This window comes from Sinocyclocheilus anshuiensis, unplaced genomic scaffold (genome assembly GCF_001515605.1).
Source record: "Sinocyclocheilus anshuiensis isolate Anshui unplaced genomic scaffold, SAMN03320099.WGS_v1.1 scaffold847, whole genome shotgun sequence".
NCBI classification, from domain to species: domain Eukaryota; kingdom Metazoa; phylum Chordata; class Actinopteri; order Cypriniformes; family Cyprinidae; genus Sinocyclocheilus; species Sinocyclocheilus anshuiensis.
Genome location: NW_015546054.1, coordinates 360998 through 371095, shown reverse-complemented (window position 1 = coordinate 371095; position 10098 = coordinate 360998).

Sequence of the window (10098 nt, the reverse complement as noted above, 5' to 3'; positions counted from 1 at the left end):
AATTCTCAGCACTGCAAAAAGCAAAGTGCAGAACTGGTGGTACTATATACCGATGAGTACCGTCCCACTTCGGCCAATGCCCTCAGGGATCAATAAAGGGCATCCATCCATTTATCTAAATCAGCGAATCATGGATACGGCCATAAAAAACATGATATAAATCTGCAATCCGATATCTTATTTAAAGCCACAACCCTGATCCTTGACCAGATCAAAAGCCATATTTGAACAAAACCCTACAGATAGACATTGTGACAGGCCGACCTATAAAGATGCTAAAATAGTGGTGGCTGGATGCTGTGGTGGATTATTGAGTGGATTAAATGAATCTGGGAGATTAAGACTAAGATGCTGCAAGTATGTGTGTCTCTGTATCAGAGGCACTGTGTCTCTCCCATAATCCTGATGTTAAAGAGATGCTAGCTGGTTTAGTGTGCTTCAACACGAGCTCATTTACCAGCACTGCAGCTAACTGACAAGATTAAATGCGGCTACACTGTGGAACTACAAGATGGACGATTTGTTTTATTTATTTATCTTTTTAATACTTGAAAGGTAGCATTAGGTAACTATTTGACCTGGTTGAGGTATTAAGGTCAAAGAGGAAAGAAAATAACCTTACAGGTCAATTGACTAGATCAATCTGACCTTCTACATCAACCACACACACACTCACATATATATATATATATATAAGATTTACATTTAATTATATCATAACAAATATTAACCGCATATCAAGGTTAACAAGTTCAAGTTAATATGTTAATATTAGTATGTTAATATATGATAAATAAAAATACATAAATAAATACCTAGAGTTTTTCAGTATTAGATTGGTCAAAATTAGATGGGTTAACAGGTGCGTTACTCTAAAAATTTTGCAGGTTTTCCATCTGTGCTTCAGTAAAAGACATCCAACAAGTTCCCGTAACCCATCGCTTACCTATCTACAATAATCACAAAGCAATATGTATTTCCAATGTCATTAAAGATACATTTAACTCCGATCACAGATGTTTTATTAGTGCACAGGTTCTTTTCATAGTTTGTCAGGATTTTCCCTGTCTTCGGGTAAGACGAAATTGTCATTTTTAATCTAAATACGTATGATATATGCAGTGGTGAAAATACAGGGAAAATTGGATGGAATTCCACTGGATGGGATTTCAAAGTGACAGCTGTCACGTTGCACACACACGAGGGACGAGGAGACGCTGGAGAATATGTTGACAAGACTTTATTTACAGGAACCAAGGGAGACGAACTCAGGAAGACGTTCACACGAAGACGTACACCAGCGGACCGAGAACTTGGGACTGGGAACACATTTTATACACACACACAGGAGGAGGGGATGACGAGACACACCTGGGAGCAATAAAACCAAGGGAAACACCTGGGACAAATGAAATAAACTAATCAGGACAGGAACAGGAAACTAACCAAATAAGGGCATGGGAAGGCACATGGGGAGCAGGACACACACAAAACATGGAACAGAGTCTGACAACAGCGTGTCTCTTAAGAGGTGAGCCATACATCTTCTGATGTCAGTGACAAAGCGATCTTTTGGCTGTCATTATCCTCAAGAGACCAACCTCTACGAAAAAGCATCCCTGCGGAGAGAGCAGCCGTGGCACGGTCAACCATCTGTCAAGAAGCAGGATTACTGATGTGTTCTGTGAATGATGAGAAAAACAAAGAGGAGGAACCTCATGTTAATGGAAATGGCATTCATTTTAAAGTTATTAGTAATGATGGAGCAGGGACAGAGGACACTGATCTCAAAGAATGAGAATATCAATACTATGAGAAGTCAATACGGATTTCTGGCAGTCTGTCTGGTCACACTATCAGGCTTTTAAAAATCAAAGGAAGAAAAATAAAGCATTTAATAATTAATGAACAAATTAAACTAACCTATTTGATACACATGCATACATTTGAACTCCTATTGACACATATATAAATAAAAAAACAGCAAATTAGCCTGAATGAGTAAAACCGGTAAAAGGAGATTACAAAAACTAAAGAAAAACGAATTAGAAGGTAAACAATTCATCTATTCAAAGAGCCATCATGTTCAAATCAAAAACAGCTTGAAATTATTATTATTATTATCATTATTTTATTGATTGATCGACCATTCAGATTGTTTAAATTAAAAATGCACCTCAGAGTCTGTGAATATATATAAGCAAAAAGACAGAGCAAGAACACTGTTTATTCGTTCCTACACAGTGGTGTATAAAGTACCTGAAAGCCATACTCAAGTAAAAGTACAGATATCTTACCAGAAAATGACTTTGGTAGAAGTTGAAGTCACTCTTTAGAATATTACTTGAGTAAAAGTCTTATGTGATATTTATTGTACTTAAGTACGAAACTTATTTTTTAAATCTTAAACGTACTTAAGTATTGAAAGTAAAAGTACAAGTAAATGCAAAATGGAAAAGAAGCAAATATATATATATATATACTGTATATATATATATATAATGTTCATACACAGCTTGAGTAGCAAGATTGTGTTCAGTTTTAACTCTTTCGGACATGGATGCATTTAAACTGCAGTTACAGATGCATAAATAGGCCTAATGTTTTGTTTTTGAATACTGATATTTGAAATAATTTAAAACATGAAAAAAACTGCCGAAATGTGAAATTAAAACCGCCAGTAGGTGACAGCAAGTAGTAAACTCCATTGCTCAAAGACGCAAAACAGTGCTGTGATCTTTGTTTGAAACTATTTTCGTTGGCAAAATTGAGCAAAAACAAGCAATATTATGTCTAAAATGTAAGTAACTTATTGCTTTACTGAACTTGTATAAAAAGGTTACTAAATGTGTTCATGCTGATATTTGCAGAAAAATTTTACTCTTTGTGTGATATAGTTTAAGTTAACTATATTAAATTATATAAATATAAAAAGCTTACAGAAGAACTTGATAATGTCAGATCGCACATCATTACAACAACATTTACCATATTATTGCAGAAGATATACTACCAGTGTTGGGAGTAACGCGTTACAAAAGTAATGCATTACAGTAACTGATTACTTTTTGCTGTAACGCAGTAGTGTAAGGCATTACTAATCAATTTTCAGTAATATTTTACTCGGTACATGTTCAGTAACGCATGAGTTACAACACACTTTTATCCCAAAAGTTAATAGTTCAAAGAAAAAAAAAAAAAAACGGCGAGACATTAACAAATCAAAAATGCCGCAAGTAAGTTCAATTTCCTGTTCGTGGTCAGTCAATAGCCGCATGTGGTGTCCAAGTTTGTAAATAAAGACTAAACGACAGCTTCTGATTTATTTGTTTAGCGATTTATTTCATTCATCTCCCTCTCGCTGGTGGAACTTTGTATTGTGTGACGTAGTCCAGTGAAGGTGTGTTTAGGGCGGGTTTTACAGGAGTGCCGCGAGACTACTGGCCCGACAGTGGAAACCCGGCATGATTTTGGCCTCTGTGCTCGAGGTCCGAGGCTATTATTAGCCCCGCCTGACTCGCTGTAAGCTCCGGCTCGCACTGGCCAGTGGAAAAGCGACTAATGGGTGAAGATCGCAGAAGACTGTACATGCGCGAGATGGACGTATGCGTATCTTGTCATGGCATTAGAGTTTACATATAGTCCTGTTGTGTCTAATATAAATAGACCCAAGCTATTCACAGATATTGCCAGATAATCACTTTACCTCTACCATACTTTTAACAGACTTGGATCATTTGTGATTCTGGCTGTCATCCTTTCTTGCATTGTCTTGAGCCTTCCCTTTGCCAGTTATAAGCTAATAATGCTACACCATATCACCCTCTACTGGATGTAAAATGCTCTGCAGTACATTTTGTCATTTTAGAATGTTAAGTATGGTAACACTTTCGAATAGGGAACACTTATTCACTATTAACGACGAATTTCCCCTCAATAAATTCCTAATTAGCTGCTTATTAATAGTTAGTAAGGTAGTTGTTAAGTTTAGGTATTGGTAGGATTAAGGATGTAGAATAAGGCATTAATATGTGCTTAATTACTACTAATAAATGGCTAATATTCTAGTAATATGCATGCTAATATGCAACTAGTTAAGAGACCCTAAAATAAAGTGTTACCTTATGTCCTACTTCTGTAGTTATTTTGGTGAAAGTAACTCAAAAGTAATACAGGAGTCATGTAACGCATTACAATTCGGAGACAGTAATATTGTAAGGTAAGGAATTACTTTTAAATAACAGTAACAAGTAATCTATAATGTATTAAAGTTTGGAAGTAACTTGCACAACACTGTATACTACTGTATATCACAGACCCCAGACTCTACTTGAGTGGAAAATGAATCAACCACGGTTGTGCGCGCACTTGTTTGCACATGAGCAAAGGTGTTTTTTAGGAGTCTAACTTGCAAACGCCAGACCACTGATTCGTCAAACCTGCTTTCCTGCAGTCCGTGTTCTTCTGACTTCTATTTTATTGTAAGTAACGAATATGCTTCGGGGAAATGTATCGGAGTAAAAGTATACAGTTTAATTATGTATAATGTAGTGGAGTAAAAGTAAAAGTTGGCTGAAATATAAAAAACTCAAGTAAAGTACAGATACTCACAAAAAATACTTAAGTACTGTAACAAAGTATTATTACTTAGTTACATTACACCACTGTTCCTACGGCTAAATCAATTCAAACCAACAGCCGGACTGTACACGGTAGTTCAATAAATAAGAAGTTAATATCGTGCAACTTACATTTTAGACACAATATTGCTACTTACTTTTTGCCCGCCAGCTCCATACGAAGCTCTTGAGCGTCTCATTGAACGAGTCTGTTTAATGAATGGTTCAATTCTTTCACCGACTCATTTCTGAATGATTCAGCGTTGTTGATCTAATTAGTTGACTAAACAATTCAATGACTCATTCATTCTTCTTTCGTTCCTGAATGATTCAGTGTTTTTGAACTAACGATTGAATGGCTCACCTATAAAGACATTTTGTCGCCACCTACTGGAATAATGATGTTACCAGTAACTGCCAACTTTTTCTATATCTACTACAACTATATCGATGAGCTGTTTACAAAGCATTATACAGATGATTTAGAACAGAGTTGAAACTAAAACAGAAGAAATGTACTTGGGGAAAAATAAATGATTAAACTATTAGTCATCCTCATAAACTCTGTACTGAAGTCTGTCTTCATTTGTTGTATCCAGCTTCTTTCTCTCCCCTCAGGTAGAGTCCTGGTGACCATTTCATGACGTTCTCCCTTCATTCTTTATTTCCATCACTCGCTTTTTCTAGTTATGCCACCTAGCACCCCTCCAGCTGTGACTGTCAATCCTAAAAATGTCAAGGGGAAAAATGGTCTGACCTTGTGTTTCTTCAAGATCCAAAACATCAGTCTGTTTGCAGTGAACACACTACATAAACATTAATCATCATTAAAATCAAGTAACCTGAGGTATGTGTGTGTGTGTGTCTGTGTGTGAGAAAGCGAGAGAGAGAGAGAGAGAGAGAGAGAGAGGGAGAGAGAGACTTTTTTTTAACTTTTAGGTCTTCTTTAATAATTCAATAAAAACATAAGAGACCTATATTTTTAAAGAATACAAATATTCAGACATATATATATTTACAATTTTCACAAACATATATACATTAAAATTGGAATCTCAGCATCATTCACAATATTTTCTAAAACATTTTGCCTTACCTCAGTGATAGTATCTGCCTTTTCAGGTTGTTGCGTTGTACTTTCCGTCACAATCTGCGGCCTATTGAACGGGCCTTCGGATGGGCCTTCCTCTTCAGGATTACATGCTTTGTGCGGGCATGTGAAACGTTTGTGTCCAAAATCTCCGCATTCAAAGCACCTCAAAGTCTCTGTACTAGCGTACACCATGTATGAGCTCTCTCCATGAGATACCCGAAAAGACACATCGAGCATTTTAGTGGGAGAGCTCAAAAACATGTAAACTTGTCTTCTGAAAGATAGCACATGTTTAATTGCAGCATTTTTACAACCCAACGAAATCTCTTTTACAGCACTGGCAATTTTGCCAAATCTAGTCAGCTCTTTAATGATACTCTCATTACCAACGAACGGGGGTACATTAGAAATGACAATTTTCGTTGCCGGTGCCGACAACGGTGTAATAGGCACGTACGTTTCATTAATCCATATTCCGCTTTCAATCAAGTTTTTCACCTGATTTTCAATTTTCAAAAAAACAACTACTGCCTTATTCATTCTTGAAGCCGAACTAATATTTTCATGACCGACTTTGGCTCCTACAGCAAGGAGAACATCCTCAATAGACGTATTCGCCTCCGATGTACACCTGAAACCATTCCGGAGGGTGAGAGGTGACGCTCCCCCCACGGGGGTAGACGTCATGTTGCCTCGCACTCACACACCACGCGATATAAGAATAAAACCTACCCTAATAACAAAAAAAGTGTTCAGAAATGTGAAAGAAAAGAAAAAAGGTAAATAAGAAAAACCAAGAGATAATAATCAGCTTGAAAAAAAAGAAACCGAAAAAATGCCAAACGCTCTCCCACACGTGTCTCTCACACACGCACTCACTCCCAGCATCCACTCCGATAGAGAGAGAGAGAGAGAGAGAGAGAGAGAGCGAGAGAGAGGGACAGAAAGGAGATGAAATGGAACATGAAGTGCTGTCTTAGTGCATATATGTTTGCGGTGACTACACTGCTATTGGAGACAATAGTTGAATCTAAATATATTTGTACCTGAATATGTTTGGCACTCTTTTAACATATAATTTGTATTCACCAGATAAATTAAAACTGAAAATGAGCAGATTTCAGGTTCTTGTATAAATGAATGTAACTGATTGGTGGGAGACACTGTTATTTTTGTATCATTGAGATACTATTAGAGTTTTTATTAATATTTTGAATTAGTTTTAAAATAAATAAGCTAAAAATAATATTAAATATAAATTTAAAAATAGTTTAAAATAAATCTTTAAAATCTCTCTCTCTCTCTCTCTCTCTCTCTCTATATATATATATATTCATTTTTAACTATAATAACCCTGGTGGGAGAAAAGGTAGATTAGGTCAGGTGCTAATCTGTTCATGTATCATACAGTGGGAGGAAGTGGTGTTGACATTACACTGGTCAGACAACACTTGTCATGTCATAACTGAATTCAAATATTGAGATCAAATGAAAAATGACAGAGGCACGAGCATCCGACCCTGTGGGACTTCAGTAGGAAGTGTATATGTTGCAACTGACCAGGCAGGATCTACCCTCTAGGTAGGACATACACTAAAGACAATTTTACACAGTACAGTGGTAACCATGAGCTCCCAGTTCATTTCCAGTGGGATAGGAATCTTGCCATTTGTCACGCCAACCCTGCAAAATAAAAATATTTTGATTTTTGAGCCTGCTTAGTATCACTAACCAATCAGATGTGGGTTTATTTGTAACCAAACAAAGAGCATGTAGCTTTTATGTCATGAAAGACTTTTTGTAGCAAAATCTGTCTTGGCACAAAATTGTGACTTTGTGCAATAAATAAATAAATGAGAATTAACATTTTATATATAAGAAAGCCATTTTATTTAGTTAATTTTGTTTTGAAATACAAAACATTTGCCATCTATCACATACTTTCATCACATCATATCAAATGACTTCTGTAGGACATAAGATATTTTGAACAACCTGAGGGTCAGTAAATTATTATTTTCATTTTTGGGTGAACTATCCCCAGGTGAAAAAGAAATATATTTAAGGATGGTGATGGGAGGATGACGATGATGCCTTGGCAGCTTAGATGGTTTTTGGCACATGGCACAGCCCCAGAGTATCCCAGTGCTGACAACACACGGTGAAATCGAGGGAGCGAGGAGCCAAGATGTAGATGGTGTGGCTGCCAACATCTGGGGGCCGACCGATGGAGACAGAGCTGGTGGATCCGAAGGCGCAGATGGAGGGCTGATGGAGCGGAGCGTCGTCGCAGGTTCCGGAGACCTGGGCACAGCCTAGTCGTCCTGACTCCTGGCATACAATATTTTGCACCAGATCCTTGCAGCTTTAGAAAAAAACAAAATTAAATAACAGATTTTTACATGAATGACTGAAAGCAAGCACAAATTAGCCAGCTGGAATGGACACATTGCTAACGTTTTTGTGGCCAAGTATGGTGACCCATACTAGGAATTATAACCTATCTGCATTTAACCCATCCAAAGTGCACACACACAGCAATGAACACACACACACACCGTGAACACACACCCGGAGCTATTAGAAAATAAAGGCGTCCAGCTTGAACAAATTTATAAACACCTAGCTTATTACAATTAATGTATCATGAACAACAGCCTAATCAACCAAAGTAGCATAACCTTTTAAGTAAAACTGAACAACATATTTTAAATATCGCAATGCTTAATAATAGTTGACAAACATTTGTACATTGTAAATGTTAATTTTTTTTTCAAAATATTGTACTTTTCCAAATATTACAATTATAAATACATAAATATTTAAAATATAACCATGTGTAGGCCTACTGCAATATAAAGTACATTAAAAACCCACTAAAAGTGTAATCATTTTGTTATGTTCTTACACAAAGTAGACATAAAATATACTTTAAGTAAGGGTAACAAATATGTTTTCTGTAAATACACTAAAAAGTCACTAAAAGTATGATCGTGTTTAGTATATCCCTTAAAAGTGTAACTAAAAATATATTTATTAACATTGTATTTCTACTATATTTTTAGAAATATACTAATAGTGTGCTTGTGTTTAGCATATTCCTTAAAAGTGTAACTAAGCATATATTTATTACCAAAGTATTTCTACTATACTTTTTATAAATACATTAAAAGTATGCTTCTGTTTAGCATATTTCTTAGAAGTATAACTAAGCATATATTTAATACAAAAGTACTTCTAGTATACTTTTTAGAAATATATTAAAATGCAATTCAATATATGTTTATTACACTTGAAATAAGCATGTTGGGAATACAAATGTATTATAAACATACTACTTGAATTTCAAGTATATTTTTAATACATTTAATACTACGTCTTTTTCACCTGGGTCCCTTTAAGAGTCAGAACAAGTGACAGACTTTTCCCAATGTTGTATGGATCAATGTGAAATCTGAATCAAGACACCATAGATGTGATCACTGTGTCACACTTGAACTCAATTGTTATCAGAGGTTCAAAATGCTTTGGTAAGCAAGATAATATTCTTTTGTTTGGTTAATTAAAATGGTAGCAAATGCAAAATTAGTTAAATCTTGAACAGGTTTATCAAAGATGAACAGATCTGTGACGGGGTGAACTTTACCTGACTTACAGTCTCTGACATTCAGCTTCAGTCTTCAGTGCCTGGCCTTTTTTATATACTGTCCTAATTGGGCCTTCATGTGCCTGGGAAATGATGGTATTGAAGGTTGATGATTGGTTTTACAATGTTGTTATCTGATTGCTTCTCACAAACTAACAGCACTTAATGGTTTAATTTTCCCAAAGTGAGTAGGAAGGAAAACCAAAACTTTTGCCCATCTGATAAATGAATTTGGAGTCTCTAATTGTTTTAATTTCATCTCAATAGTTTATATTTCTTTTCTTCAGTCAATTGTAAAATGGAGCTGCCAAGACAGAGAATTACAAACAAATGAATGGCTTTCTAATTAGCAGGATAAGAGGAGTCAGAAAGACATTTAAAGAGTAACATTTATGCAACTGACACATTGCAAACTGACAGTTTGAGTGACTAAAATGTTGCATCTAATGAAACAATTTAGGATTATTAGAGATTGTATGAGCTCAAACAGTTCATCGTGTTCCTGCATTAACCTGTCAAACAAACCCATTAAGAAAAAAGAGAAGTCACAGCATCGTAGACACATACTTACAATTTAGAAAAGATGACGTTTCAGCACTCACTATAGCTACAGTCTATCATACAGCAGAGCTAAATAAATAAAAATAAAAAAAACTGCAGGTAAGAGAAGGAAATTAGAAATTGAGTGTTATAAATGGTGAGGAGGAGAAGTAAAGGGAGGGGGGGGGGAGTGAAGAACT